The 16,724-nt window shown below is 36.4% G+C and overlaps 1 protein-coding gene across 1 annotated transcript in view; it reads left to right on the plus strand.

The window, feature by feature from the left end:
• Positions 1–16,724, plus strand: part of Adgrl3 (adhesion G protein-coupled receptor L3) — a 798,686-nt gene that overhangs the window by 771,252 nt on the left and 10,710 nt on the right. The gene's annotated exons all lie outside the window — the stretch shown is intronic.

The following is a 16,724-nucleotide window of genomic DNA, read 5'->3' on the forward strand; positions in this document are numbered from 1 at the left end:
AAGGCATTTAAAGTTGGGTTTCACACCTCATTTGAAAGTGCAGATTTTCTTTACCATTCTTGAGAAAAAAAAAGTGATGTGTTTTGAAACAGCTGTAGATAATTAAAATGTGTTCGTTTATAAATAAGCCTCATTTGTTTGTGTGTTCTAACACTGATCTTTGCTGTGAACCATAAAATCAAGATTTGTAGAATCGAGCTGATTTCCCTCCATTTGACCTCTGTGAATGCATTGGAAGTGGACAGAAAATTTGAAAGTTCTTCCATATCGTATTCCCCTTGCCAAACATTAAATCAAGATATCTTTTGAAAAAACAGTAGTTCACTTAATAAACTAACAACTAATTTAGCTATTTCTTACTGATAAAAGAAAAATCACATTCAGAAACGAAAAACAGAGCTGCTGAAGCTCTGGTCTCTTAGGATTGTCATTATTCCCACATGGCATTATTCTTATCAAAAACAGCTACCAGGTTACAAGCTTTTGGATTTTTTTTTCCTTGTACAACCTTCTCATCTTTTTTATTTTTAAAAAACAAAATGCTCTGTACAATCACATGTAAAATCATATGAGCTACAAACCTCAATAAATAATCAGTAAACAATAAGTGATGTAGTTACTGTTATTATACGGGGCTACCAAAATTTGATTTGGGGATGATGGTTCAGATCGCAGGATAGTACGTGAAACAGGAACTCCTAAAATGTATTTCCCACACCCGTGATCTTCCCACTCCGCCACCTCCCTCCGTACATTGAACATACATATGAAATCTTATTTATATTATATTTTCAGAGACCGGTTGCCACCTGAAATGGTCAGTAGGTTGTTTGTTCTTTACCAGAAGACAGGACACGTGATTAAGAATGTACTGCTTTCCCTTCAAGTTTGGCATTGATAAGATGTAACCAAGTTTAGTCTTCTATCTGCTGTCTTGGCTTACTTATCCTCGTTTCAAATTGGAGAGTGTGACAGGTCATCGGGACCTCTGTCCGAAGGAGAGTTTGTGGTCTTTGCTGCAATGTGCTGTTATTCATTTCACTGACGGGTACATGATATATTTCTAAGTACTGAATCACAAGGCAGATGTAGAATCACCATTCTGGGGCATCAAGGAATATCAATAAACTCTGAATATCAATAAAATGACTATAAATATCACCTGAATAAATCTAATGCAGATGCCTTAATTCAGTGTTGAAAATGTTTTCACAATTTTTTTTTTTTTTTTTTTTTGCAAAGACAGTGGAAGGAAATCGGCAGCCCTTGCATGTCTACCGTATGACACTTCACATCGCCTTATTTAATCCTCCCCATGGTAGCAAAGGGCAGGACTTGGTCTCCTGTCGAGGCTACCGAGCATCAGATCACATAGTCACAGGTCAGGTGGCTTCTGAAACATCCTTCAGTCCGAAGTTCCTTGTATTTCTTTTGTAACCATGTTATATTGCATGACTTACGTAGTAAGTTGAAAAGAAATTAATGTGTCCCTATTCGTAAATAATAAGAAAGCAGATATTTGAAAGAAATGTTGAAAAAAGTAAATCTCAAAGTTATGCAAACTCTGTTTTACCAGCCAGTGAGTAAGACATACACAGAAAGAACACAGTCCTGGAAGCAACACCACCCCTGCCCCAGGTCTGCAGAGAAGGCTGTGCAGAGATATTTAGATATATACAGATAAGACAGAAGGGAAAGGGAAATATCAAGAAAATGAGGCCTGATTATCGGATCCTGGTTCTGTCACTTAGTAATTCTATGACTTTAAACAAGTTAGCTGTGTATAGTGCTTCTCATCTTTAAACACCAAGATACAGTTTTACGTACTGTGTGGTGGGCACACTTAAAATCCTCATCCAGAAAATTCATCAATGTATTCTGAGTTAATACTAAATGGACTCTATTTGCCCTGTTAATTGTATTAATAATATTTAGATATCAATATGATTCTAGATCACATTATTTCAAGTTTCACTCTAATATATGCAATTGGCTCTTTGCGATGTCTTTGTATAAGATAGCAGTTTTCTTGGTTTTCATGCACATATTTTTTCATAATTCAATCTTTACACAATTTTATCCATGCTCTAATACATAATTTTATAAATCTTCATTCATCAACTTGTGTACAATAGTAAAAGATGGCTTTTAGTTTGCATATCTTAGAGATATGAGAGTAAACAGATGTTTTTAAACTATAAGACTTCAGAGAATGAATGGCAAATCTCCAAAAGAAGTATGTACAGACTGTGCTGCCTAAATTATTCGTCTCTGAAGCCCCAAAGGATAGTGGAGAATAATACACTGGTAACATAATAATGATGAGACTAAATGTATGAAATACTGCACAAAACTTTTAATATCATTGAATATTATTGAGTATTTTATATAATTGAAATGCTGGAATTGTGACTCTTCCGATATTGTCTTTAAAATTTATGATAAAATAATTCTATCAAAATATCTCCCCTAAATGTCTGCAACTAGCCTTTAGATAAAGAGAAGTTGAGGCGAACACTTTGGAAGAATTCTGCCTGTACTGTGGAGCCTCTTTATTTTAGCATAATGTTCTGTCTGCTGATATTAAATATCCATTTGGCTCTAGCAACTGTTGACCAAAAGACTCTAACGTGTTTTTAATTCATAAAAGGTGTAACCATCGCCCAGGACTCTTGTCCTATACCTGCCTTGGTGTGTGTCAGGCTGGGTATGAGTCTTGGGTTCTGCACTGCAGTCATGCAGTGCTCCTGGGGCAGCTCCAGCCAGGACGAAGGCAGGATTTCAGCAGGATTTCAGCACCTTTTGTGTGCCTGTTGTCAGGGATTTTGCTCCCTAAGAAATTATTTTTATTTACTAGATATTAAGTTATGGGAGAGAGCGTAGACTTTCTAGATGTCCCGGAATTTTATCAAGGGGGAAATTTGCCATCACTATTCTCTTGCTTGGTGGCCACTCTGACAAGCAGTCGGGGCGAGGATGGCCCAGCGGGGCTGGCACTTTTGGTCTGTCTTGAAGGTTAATTATTTTCTAGCTGGGTTTTATTTTCCAGAAGTTGTGGGTTGTCCTATCTCTAAGTTGCAACAAATGCAGACAGTAAATACTTGAGGAACATGCGTGTACAGAATATGGGCAGGCTTTTTGTTGTTACGACTTCTTAAACAACACAATACAGGGTTATTTATGTAACATTTACACTTGTATTAGATACTATAAGAAATTTTGAAATTTAAAGTATACTGAAGGATGTGACTATGTTAAGTCCAAATACTCCATCATGTTACAGAAAAGATTTGCACCCCTTGATTTGGTGTCCAAGGGCAGTCCTGCAAACAATATCTACACAACCTAAAGGAAGATAGTATAATGTAATAATCATGTAACATGAAAAACACATGCATATAATTGGGGTAATTGCTTATTATTAAACAAGGGCTTGTTGGCATTTTGTTGAGAAGCACTATGTACTACACACTAGAAAATACTTACTAGAAATGATTAAATTAATTTTGGTATATGTAAAGAAATAATCTGTCAATTGCAATTAGGAATATTCTGTAATAGTGATTTGTTTCTTTACAATATTGGTACTCTAAAATGTTTATTGTCAAAATTTTCTCTGAGTAAAATATATCTAATTTGTAATGTCTCTGAGAGAGTTCATCTAATATTTAATCCCAGTCACAGTTGTAGTTAATATAAATATCCAAAAAATTTAAAGACATTAGTTGTTCTGGAAATTTTACACAAACATGAAATAAAATATTCTGTCCATATTATTGATGCTATATATGTTAAATTTATCAAAGCTCAAAACAATCATAGTAAACAAAAATTTTTGAAGAATGGAAACAATTAAATTTCCTATAAATATGTTCTTACAGGTAACTACAATGTCTGCATACAAGACATATCTAAATCTCCAAAATACTAATTATCGTTATATTTCTAGCTTGCAAAGAACTTACTAACATGTTCCACTTTTATATTCTTGCTTTATTTTTATAAGATGTAAAGAACATGTGTATGATATTTATATACAACCTCAGGCCACATACGAAAAATTAACAATTATGTTTAAGTGTTGGTAAGAAATGATACAGTTTACTAAAATATATGCCCTTAGGCTGTACTTTGTACTCCTTTTTTGTTGTTGTTGAAGGATATAATTAGGTACATTTCAAATATGCATAATGGTCAGTTTCCTCTTAGGGCTTTTGCACCTGTATATGGCGTTTCAATTTCTCTTTCCCCCATTCCCTATCCTCATTCAATCCTTCTTGCTCCTTACTTACACAAGCTTTCTTTTCCATTTTTCCTGTCTTGTTTTCTTTCTCTTCCCTCATCACCCTTCTCCCAAATGCCCCTTCCCATGTTAGCAGTTTCTTCCTATTTCATATTTCGTGTAAGAAACCAGAAGTGTAACTAAGAATTAGAATGTATACTAGAGATGACATATACTGTACTTTTAAAAGACAATGTATCGCATTCTTAGGGAGTCTTTATATATACAGTGTTAATTTCCACCAATCTGTTGTAACTGAAGACAACAAAATTCCACTGATTTTTGTTCATGAAGACAAACAGGAGAAATGCAAACTGAAATGAAATGATTTTGTTTTTAAGCTTAGTCTTTTATTTAAAATTTTAAGTATTTGTTATGCTATTTCACTTTAATCGGAATTTTTTAAATTAGTATTTACAGTTTTGATCTGTGTAGATATTAATTGCCTAAATGGAAAATGACTCATTAACTAGTGATGTTATTTGCTTTCTAATGTTCACATTGAAATAGTCAAGAATTAGAAGTAAAGACTAATTCTTGACCTTTGAAAAACACAGTAATTCAGTGTTATATTTTATTTACTTGCTTTGAAAAAAGGATGATCAAAATTACCCTGATTTTCAACTGATCTTGTGAGGGTCAAGAAGACAACTAACTCTGTCTCTTTTCTGATGTTAGCTTCATTATAATCAACCTTGAGTGCCTTAAAAAAAATAAAAATAGGGGTAGGGAACATATCTCTGCGGCATTAAGTGCCTGTCTGGCAAGCGCAAGGTTGTGAGTTTGATCTCCAGTATCAAAATAAAAATGAAAAAACAGGAATCATCCACAATGAATAAATCAGAATTTCTTTTCTTTCTTTTTTTTTTTGGTCTTTTTCTTTTTTTATCGGTACCAGGGATCGAACTCACGATTGCCTGCTTGCAAGGCAGGTGCTTATGCCTCTGAGCTAAATCCCCAGCCCCATAAATCAGAATTTCTAAAACTGGGTCCTGTTATAAATAAACACTAAAGAGCCCACCAATGGAGTGCAGACTGGTACAACCACTGTGGAAATAAGTGTGGAGATTCCTCAAAAACTAAAATGAAAGTTGCCATTTGACCCAACTATTTTTCTTCTTAATATCTTCCTCAAAGAATTAAAAACATTGTATCACAACAATCTATGCACACCCATGTTTATAGCTGCACAGTTTGTAATAGCTACATCTTGGAAACATCCCAAATGGGCATCAATTACTGAATGGATAAAGATGTGGAGAGTTTTTGTTATATAGTGGAGTAATTCTCAGCCTTGAAGGATAACCTTAAGGTATTTTTGGGTAAATGGATTACCTTGAGAGTGTACTATTAAGTGAAATAAATTGGATACATATATGTAAATATTGCACTGTTTCTCTGGTGTGAGATACCAAAACTGTATACAAGGACCAAAATCTATAATAGATTCTGTGAAACAGGATTTAAAAAGTGTTCAAATGGGAAGGGAAACTAGGGAGAGAGGAGGAGTAAAGAGATGAAGGGAAAAGAAAAAAATGGAAACAGATTTTGTAAACAAGGAGAAGAGGGGCTGAAGGGAGGGGAGGGGAACACGAAAACGGAACAAGCAAGATTTATCAAGTAGTTTCCCTCCATTGAATGTGATAATTATGTATATCTAGAATGCAGCAATAAACTTAAGTTAAAAAAAAAAAGGTGCTAGAAAACCCTATATGAAAGAAAGACAGGAAAGATCTTACCGGTGATTAAATGTGAGCTTGAGTCAAGTCACAACATGAACTACTTAGTACATATTGATTATTTGCATCAATTATGTTCAAATAACCTCAAAATATTTTTTAAAAATTTAAAACATAACATATATAATAAAATCAATATATAAAATTTCTTATATACAGGATGGTTAACTGCATAAATATGATATTTTTCCTAGTATATAAAAATGAATATTTATTATTCAAATAGAAGTCAGCTTATTAAGTCATCTCTTTCATAACTTAATTCACAGAATAAAAATGTTAGTTTAAAATATATCAATCTATCATCATTTTGGGAGTCAGTGAATATAATGATATATGTAATAGGTTAGTTATTAATTTTAAATCAGGCAGAAGTCTGATGGAAAATTATTTACATGGAACAAAACATTTTGAAATGCTCCCTGGAAAACACCACATTGTCACAGCTATTCATAAATCTACTCTGTAAATGTTAATCACCAATAATCTTATTAGGTGAAGCTATAAATTGAATGCTTGTCATTGCTTATCATTCAAAATACATAATAAATAATAATCTTTATTTCCTCAACATGACTCTTGGCCTCATATTTCGCTTTTGTAGGTCACTGGTTCACATTCTTAAGTTTTAGTAAGCTTAATATTTTTAAATGGAGGATCCTATAGAAAATAATAAGAGAAAAACTAATAATAATCATTAGATGGAAAAACCACTTTGGTTAGGTTCTCACACCTGTTATCCTCCTTCAGTTGTTTTTTTTTGTTTTTTTTTTTTTTTACAATAACACATAGAATTAACACCTCTAAACTTTCTTGGCTATGTAACACATGCCTTGCCTGAATACAGTAGTTGAGTGGAATGCAGGAGAATAATTTGCCCTCCCGTGGCAACCCCTGATCAGCTGGCAATGCCTATTGGAAGCATAGCCTTCAGAAGCTTTCCTCCAGGATTTAAAAAGTAAAATGGCTGAGTGTGTTACTTATGTCTTTTATAGGAAGGGGGAAAAAAAAACGCCTTATGGAGATATAATCAATTCATGTCTAATTTATAAGGCATTTTGATGTAAAAATAGTGAATACAAATATCTGACATACATGTTTTAGAAAAGCAGAGTTCTAAGCCCTCTTTTAGAGATCATTTAATCAACCAGTGGTGCAATACTAGTCTTTTTTTTTTTTTTTCCTCATTTTCTACCGATATTGACCAATGAACCCAGGGCATCACCAGTGTTAGACAAGCACTCCCAGAGCTAGGTCCTCAGCACCACTTAACTCTTACTTCAATAGAGTCTTACTATATTGCCTGGTCTGGCTTTGAATTCATCAGTCTCTTGTCTCTGTTTGCAAAATGACTTAGATTATAGGAAAGCACCAACATACCTAGCGTCTTGGTTACTTTTCTTTTGTTGCTGAGACAAAATAACTGATGCCCAAAATGAAAGAAGCAAAGGTTTATTTAGTTTACAGTTTGTGGAGGTTTCAGTCCATACTCAGCTGGCTCCAAGACAGAGGAGCAACAGTTCATAGTGACAGAAAAACAGTAAGAGCAAAAGTGGGGAGAAAAGCAAGCCTCTTCTCTTCCCTTACATGGTAAGCAGGCTACCACGCCTCACTCCCAGGGTGGGTGTAGCGCTCACACCATGTCACTTAGTTAAATTCTGACCTTCTGAAATTGACACAATGGACAATATCCTAGAGAGTTAGCTACATGTCCTTCACACCCTAGACATCTCAAGTTGACACAGTGTATCAACCATAACATCTAGTTACAAAATACTTTTAAGTATGAGCAAAAAATTTGTATCATTCACTCCACTTCTTTTTTTTTTTTTTTTTTTTTTTTTTTTTTTTTTTTTGGTCTTTTCTGTTTTTATCAGTACCAGGGATCGAACTCACAACTGCCTGCTTGCAAGGCAGGCACTTATGCTGCTGAGCTAAATCCCCAGCCCCTCACTCCACTTCTTACACGTCTTTGTGACTGAGTTAAATTTAGAACTTTGTCTACGTAAGCTCTCCTTTCCTGTATCCAGTTACCATGTCCACCTGATCACATCTGTCTCTCTCAGATGCTGTAAAAATCCAGTTTCATCACAATGCAGAATCTCTTTTTGCTTGTTTTTAATCTTTGCCAGCCTATTTCATTCTTGGTCTTCAATTTGTGCTTAATCTTAGCTTTATTCCTCTTGCTCCTTTAAACTGTCAACAAAAATCATTTACATTTTATCTATGGTTTCTTTATTCCGGTCAGCCTTTACTTTTTTTTTTTTTTTTTTTCCGTTCTCTCCATATCCCTGGATCCTTCAGCTGTTATCACATTTTTTTCTAGAAGTGTCTGTCTTTCTGGGCTTCTCTCCTAACTACTCTAAACTATTTGTCTTTTCTGCACACTGTGTAATTCACGAAACAGCAGACTTGAGAAAACTCTTGAAATAAGTTTGTCCAATCCTTTTACAGATGAGAACTCCAGAGTATCTGTGATTATTCAATGTTATTCCAATTCATTGTGTAACTAATTCTTAATTAAAGTTTCTTGATCATGACGATTTCCAAGATACTACTTTTCTTAATTTCCCGGCTAAGCTTTCCTATGCCAGTGAGTCTGCCTTACATGAAATATAGCTTATCCTCTTTTACTAGAGTATTTTCACCAAGCTTTGAAGTATAGAACCATGATTCAAGTCTACTTTAACTAAATACAATTTTTTAAAAAAAATAAAATACATCGTACAATTAAAAGCATCTTTGTGGCATTGGTAGAATTATTCCTTTATTTCATTAAAGAAGAAAAGGGAGAGACTACAGATAACAAGAATGATAAATATTAAATAGTTTCTCTGTATCTTATTTTTGTTTCTCCCTATGTAACTTGATTTTTTAACTTAGAAACAATACTTTGTGATGCTTGAGTGTCATGACTTTGATTCTAGACTGCTTCAGTTAAAACCTGCCTCCTTTACTGTTCAGTTCAGTGATTTGGAGCACACTTCTGTTCATACCTCAGCTGCCTCTTTTGTAAGATCAGAATGATAAAGAAATGTACTAAGTAGAATGTCAAGTTAATAGGGTTAAAAACTGTGAATTACCAAAGTGTTTAAAACATACCTGGCTACATAATAAAATGGTTAAAGATTGTCACCAATTGTATTTTTGAAACAGGATATCCTTTTGGTAGACAGTCATGCATGAAAGCAAATTTTGGATCTTGATCAAATAGTTCCCTGAATACGGAGAGACATAACCTTTAATTAAGCAAGTTGCAAGGAAAAATGTGAATTTACTGTGCTTGATTCTTTTACCTTTTCTTGGACCAGTTTTGCTCCTAGGATTATGTTTCATGATTGGCTATTACTAGATTACTGATCACCTCTCCACCTACAGCAGTAAAGTGTTTTCAGATATTGGCATTTGGGGAGAAGCTGGGCAGACCCCCCTGTGTCAGTATAGCTTCTAATAATACACAGCTTGCCTAGTACACATAAGCTTTCACTATGGCAAGCAGAAGCACCAAAACAACCCAGGATTTGGAGGCAGATTTATTTTGCATCTGGAACAGGATCATTTCCAAAATATCAGACCCTAATTCCTGGTCATCTAGGGTTTACATGAGATAAATTAGCAGGAAGTACAGAGCCAGAATGGCTTGTCAGCTGTGGATTGATTCTTACAATATACATCACAGTGACCAGCCATTTCTATGAAACAACACTAACTGGACCTGGGACAGGAACTATTACCTGGCAACTAACAGACTGAAATCTACTGGCTGGGAGGCACATCTTCTGCTACATCCCCTCCCCCTTTTAGTTTCCCTAGAAAATGTTTGCTGGGCATATTACATGTGATCTTCTGAGATAAAGCCAAACTAAAGGCAGTAACATTAGGGTTTTCACTAAACCTAGTATGGGCCCTAGCCAAGGTCCCCAAGATTCTCTTATTACAAAGATTTTTTTTTTGTATTGCTTTGTTCTGAAGTTACTTTTTGTCATAATTTAGGTCTATGTGTTTTGTAACACTACTCTGGAAAATTACTGAGGGAATTAATCTGATTTTGGAGAGTGTCCAGTGTGTCTTGGACACTCAAATCTTGGTCAAGTGTTTGATTCATTGTTCTATTCTCTTGGGGTAACTATTCATTGAGTTAGGCAAAATCATGGCTAGTAATGGCAGGGGAAGCAAGGACTGGTATATAGAGCTCAGAAAGCACAAAAACAGAGGAAAATATGCATGGATCAATCCTAGGAACAATATCCTGTAAACAGTGTCCAGCTGTGTGTGGACTAGTCAGTGTCCTGAATGGTCAGATTAGTTTTGAGTTTGTTGTCTCTTTAGAGTGAGCCTCAAGGGAGCTGTCTAGTTCAGGTAAGTTTTCCATAACTCTGGAATAGTGAATCTCAAGCTGGATTTAAGAAACTTGTAGAAGTAGTTAATATGCACCTGGGTTATATGTGTGTGCAAGAATGCCTACAAATAAAACTGATCTTTTAGCTAAACTTCTGTGGAGTTAATTACAAGCTGTTTCTATAGAGTTGTGTTTTATTTTTTCAACTTTTTAGAGCTTGTAACCTATATGCTATATATAGTTTTTATTTAGTTATCTCTTCTTCAAATGCAGACCCATTGTTGCCACCAATGATCAAGAGTAGGCCATATCTAGGGACAATTTCTCACAGCAGGACCCTACAAACATTTATTGCCCTCTCAGCTCAAGTAAGGAATGACTTGGGCCAGCCTGAGTAGGTGTGAACAAGCACTAAGTCTAGCTGTATATCTGTAAATCAGTGGAGGTCAGAGTTAGTGACACAGACCCTGAAGTTCGAGCTAGCTACAGGTGTACAGGTGACAGTGTGTGGCTTGACTTCCAGAAATAGGGTAGGCAGCAGGTCTGGGTCTGACTAAAATGGATCTTCTGGGTGTACTGGGTGAATTTTTTTCTGTTTAGGGTTGATATTTCAGTCAACTGAATCCTTGGAGGGGCCTTAGGAGTGCAGATTTGGTGACATTGGTGGCAGGTTTCTAAACAGTAGCAGGAAAACTTTGACCCAAATAATTTTCTTCAAGGTGTTCATAGCATATGTGCCAGCCCATCCATTCCCAATAGAGTTACTTCCATCTGTAAACAGGATGCACTCAGCATCTCTCAGGGGATTTATTCCACAGTTATTCAGGAAGTCCAGTACAGCAGTGACACCTGAATTATTAGGTCTCTGCGTAAGGTGAGCTTGTCAGCTTTCTTTTTTTTTTTTTTTTTTGTCTTTTTTTTTTATTTAAGGAGAAAAGAAAAAAAAACAGAGAAAGGGTACAAGTTATACAGATTTGCAGAAAAAAAATGAACAGTAGGAAATCACTAGTTAATGGATTACATATTGTCATCTTAGAAATAATTGTTCAAGTCACAAAATTAAAGCTTGTAGAGTGGACATTCCAACAATGATACTGCTAACAGTTCTGTTCAATGATCCAATAAAACTCTGTGATATCATTTTTTATCTTATACACTTAAATATACATGCAGTTATATAGTTTAGAGCACTTTCTTTTCCTCTCTTTTGTACAATGACTATTACACATTTTGGGTTTCATTGCTCCCACGGTTCTTATTACTTTTTTGGAAGAGAGTAAAACCAAATGTGACATGACAGAACAGAATCGGTCAAGTCAAAAGGGTGGACATAATAGATAATGTGAAAACATAATACAAGGTGATCAACAATGGTTACCATAATGCCTCCCGCTATCTCTAATAGAATTGCCTATATCATTAGTTATAATACAATTGAACAAAACAGTAAAGAATAAAACCGACAAAACCAAAACATTGGAGACATTGCAGGAGAAGGACAGTGGCTGTTAGGGCATGGAGATAAAGGAAGCAGGCAGCCCTCAGTGACCAGGTCTAAGTATTTGCACAGGCAGGCCACTGTGTGCTCCCAGGGGTTCAAAGTCTGAGTAAGCATCATTGTTTTTGTGAACTCAAGGATCTAGATTATTTAGAAGCTGGAAGATCCAAGAAATTTGTAGCTTTTTTTTTTTTTTTTTTTGTTACAAGTTTCTGCCAGAAATTGTGGCAGAGGTTTTGTGTCTTTCCAGCAGGCAGCTTGAGTGTCATTACTCTGAAGTGCAGTGATATTGTCCAAAGGGGATGGTCCAGACCTAAGATAATTCCATTTTATGTTCTGACCTAGATCCCCAATCTCACAAATGAGTATATGGTGAAAACTTAAATAAATGAGACATGCGGTATGATTTTAGGGCTCCAGGAGGCTCAAAATCCTCTTTCAGAGTTCTTGACTCCGTGCCTATGATGAGAGCTAAGCAAAGAGCTCCTCTGGACCACCCATATTTATTAGTTCCAAACAAACAGCAGGGATACTGAGGAAAGCACGGAAAGTGAGCAGGACCTTGAGAATAACTTCAAAGACTTTTCCAAATAGTAAATTATGCCACTTTAGGAGAACTGTCTTATCTCCATGATGACATTTACGGTGGGAGTGATACTGCAGGAATGAAATGTCTGCAGCTGCAGTATCTGTTTAATTGATGTCTGAACCAGTTGCCCTCAGTTGCGGCTTTATTATGCCCTTTGAGGTATCTCTGGACTCACAGGTCACTACAGGCCTGAACCAGGACCAGTGATTCATAGAGGTTCACTTACTATGAACCAGCTTCCATTGCCAGACAAGATGCCAAGGCCTCGGACAGACTCAGATAAACATAGAAAACCAATTAGTTATTTTTAAATCCTGCTCAGAGCTACTTCATAGTAGTTTCCAACACCATTTAATGGCAACGAGGGGTTGGCTGATGGAAGCCAATCAAAGGCAGAAAAAAGCATTTTTTAGGGCCAGCAGGCTGTGTGTGGCAGGAGACTGAGCCAATGTATACAGGGATAATTGTGCAACATGGGTAGGTTGGCGATCTTGAATTGGCTTTATAAGCAGCAGAGCTGTATTTAGCAGCGTGACACCCTATGGACATTTTGCAGTTCTTAGGCCTTACTTTTTCTTTCTTGGGGAACCACGATGGAGCTGGAAGGGACAGAGAAACAGGCTGTTCCACAGAGAAGGTGATGCAAACTTGACCAAATCTGTTGTCAGAGCTCCCTGAAAATAGTTTGTAACGCCCTGTGTCAATTTAGTTCAAGTGAGTTGTGTCTTGTTTTAGGATTTTCCCAGCTTAAGAGGTTTCTGGGATTAGCCTATAAGCAGAGGAAAGCATCTTTTAAATCTAGACATGTCTGATGTGTGGCTGGATGCCTGTGTGTTTCCCAAGACTTAGGAGATTGCAGAGTTGATGGCCAGGCCTAGAGATAAGTCTAAAAGTCATACCTCTGGGAAGAGAGTTTTCAGAATTTCAGGACTGTGGTTTTCTGTCTCAGGCTGAGGCAAGCATCATCTTCCTCTCAAGAAACAGTAAATGTTGAAAATACAGAATTAAATGAGGAGACTGGCTTATGCAGTTATTCATATTTGAAGAGATGTCCTCCTAGGCTGCAGCTTTGTGCCTGGCAAAAGTGACAAAAAGCAAGAATCCTAGTTGCCCTCATGATGGTACGTTTTTGACAGAGGAAACTTTGGAAGACAGTAAGTCCAATTCCATTGTCTACCGCGAACATCACAATTTGTCTCTAACTTTTGTAGTGGACTCTCAGGAGCCCAATTTGATAGAGCTCGGTCTGTGGTGCAGGGTAAGGAGAGAGTAAGGTGGAGGTGGGCCTGGATAGTCAGGTTTTTCTGCTTCTTGCAGATGGAGGGAGATTTAATTTTTGTGTCCATAGTCAATTTTTGTGTCCTTATTACTCATAGCCAGACGATATAGTCATCTACCAGACTTGATTTTCTTACGAACACCAGTGCTTATTTTAAAAATCAAGTTTTGGGTAATAGTGGTTGATAGACTTTTAGTCCTGCTTTTTGACGTCTTTGAGAAGCACTTGACTGGGTTATTTCTAGGCAAGGTGATATTTGGAAAGATTATTTCAACTCATTTGTCATGGCTGACAGTACAATTTTTTAAAATGTGAAACAGAATGAGTTGCTGACAGTCATCTTGGGTGGGCATTAGATAATGCCATCTGATCAGAATAGAAACAGAAAGCTCGCAAGGGTGGGATTTCCGTGGCCAAATGCAGGCAATGGCAAGCTGGAATCAGTTCAATTGGCTGAATGTAGAAAAGTTGGGAGCAGGGAGTGAAGCTCTGAGTGTTGGCAGCAACTGTAGTAGCCAATGAGGGTGCCAAGGCAGAATTTTCAAGAAGAATGGGCCTCTTTTTTTTTTTTTTTTTGAGCAGTTTGGTTTCATATTTAACTGTGTAACCTCAGAAATGTCTTTTTTTCTGCAGTCTGGGACTGAAGGTTTTGACTAATTAGTTCCCATCTCTGACTTCCTACACATGTGTTGTTTACCTTTGAATGATGGTGCAACAGTCAAAAGGTGGATGCCTCTCAGAAAGACACTATTTAGATACCTGCCTGGCCATGCCCTTTAAGGGCACTTAGGTGCAAGTTAGCTAAGGTGGGTTATTATATTATATCATATGTGCATAGTACTTATAACTCTATTATACCATATGTTGATTACTATGAAACCACAGATGAGTACCAAATCAGACACTATGACTAGTGCTTCGCCATCTGGGTTCACACACAGAGCAACCTATGGTTTATCGTGTCTGTTCCACTCACTCACACGTTCATGCAGCAGGCGATCAGAGGTTAAACATTCCAACTCTCTTCCCTTGAGAGTGATCTTGACTAATGAGATTGATTAGACTCCCCTTCTACTTGAGCTGACCAGGATTGATAGCCACACTAATTGGGGTACCTCTGGGGGTCTTACTGGAATCAGGCAGGCAGGCAGGCAGACAGACAGACAGGCAAATTGTGTCCTCTTCCCTTTGGAGTCTGATGTGAGTTGCTCAAGTGTGCCACAAAGAATCTTCCTCCAGACCTCTGAGGGGTATAAAAAATCTCTAGGTTGTATCTTCCAAAAAGGACCTGGAAAGGTCCTTGGTCCATCTGTGAGAGCCATGACCAGTGAACAAAGAGGTTAACATGGTTGGTCCTCCTGGCCAATGCACCAGATGAAATGGCAGGCAGAAACAGCAAAATGGTGCCCATTATTTGGAAATCAATGAACACTGATCCAGAATCAGTCCAAAAATATTAGGCCCTGATCTCGGATGGACTTATATGGGATAAGCAAACAGGAAGTACAGAAGCAGAATGGCTTATAATAGGGATTGCTTCTTATGTGCTTCAGTGACCAGCCATTTCTAAGAAACAAAAGCAACAGCAACTGTAACCAGAACTATTCTCTAGGCAACTAAAAACTTAAGTATACTAAGTTAGGGGAGGTACATATTCTACATCATGAGCTTTATAAAACTTACTTCTCATGTGATTGAGTTCATCTCTTTGCCCACTTTACTCAGTGTCATTTCTATATCCCCAGCATAATGTTCATTTAAAAAAAAAAAACAGTTAAGATCGTATTTCTTTCTATGTTCACTGGTTATAATGAATTGTGATCTCTTTTTAATGAGTTTTAATTACAGTTATAAGAAATGAATGCAATTTCTCTTATTCACTTTTCTTTCATTATTTCATATTGAATTTTACTCTTTAACATTGAAATTTTCTAATGCAGAATGCTACACTTGTATGTCCTTGAAAAGAATTGAATTGGTTTTGATGAAAGTTCTTTTATTTTTTTTAAAAGGGTAGTAATGAAAATGCTATCAGGTTTAATCCAGGATTAGCAAGAGCTATCCAGGAAAACCTCTTATTCTCAGCAAGCCTGAAGGCTTAATGCAGAGGATGTGCACCACGACAATATATACACCTAAATTGGAGAACCGTGACATTTAAAGCATAGTACTCTCAGTTAGGAGGCATCTTTCAGGTAAAACTTAGGAGTCATTTTCCAAGGCATAGTGAACCTTTCACCAAGCATTTTATTTGAATATGAATTAAAATGATCTGGGCCTTTCAACACACACACACACACACACACACACACACACACACACACACACACAATCTACAACACCACTATCTACAATTACTTTAGCAGTTGTAAAAGAAATGAAAAAAAATACAAACTCTTGCAAGCAAGTAAATTCTACCATCTTTTCCCAATATCATTAAAACTCTAGGAAGAATATGTACACAACATACATCAGAAACCTCCATATTTTCTAAGGCTCCAAAGGGAGGAGGATACAATCTGCCTGTCTGTCTGTGTGTCTGCCTGCCTGCCTGCCTGTCTGCCTGATTCCAGTAAGAGCCCCAGAGGTACCCCCAGATGGAGAGATCCAATTATTTCTATAATGCCACAGTGTTTCCAACAAAAAGGAATGTCAACAGTGAAGAATAATTACAGATTTATGTCTTCTTCACAAAGATCCACGTATATTTTGGGTTGTTTTAGTAGAATACTGAATTTTATTCTAAGCAAAAGTGATTATTGAGATTTTATAAGTAGACACATTAGAGAAACTTATAATAAAATTTGGTTTTTTTTTCTGTTTGAAACATTTCCAGAAGTATTGAAAGTTAGACAAAAAATAAAAACTAATTGACTCTTAGTTTAAAAAAATATTTGATGTGTCCAAATCTGAGACTCAGAGACTTGGACATACATCAGAAGAAATTACTTATTATTTCCAGTAGATTTAATTTAAAGCAAGTTACAGGGGCAATCAT

Source organism: Cavia porcellus, unplaced genomic scaffold (assembly GCF_034190915.1).
Source record: "Cavia porcellus strain 051 isolate PalLab524CR breed Dunkin Hartley unplaced genomic scaffold, mCavPor4.1 scaffold_30, whole genome shotgun sequence".
Classification (NCBI taxonomy): domain Eukaryota; kingdom Metazoa; phylum Chordata; class Mammalia; order Rodentia; family Caviidae; genus Cavia; species Cavia porcellus.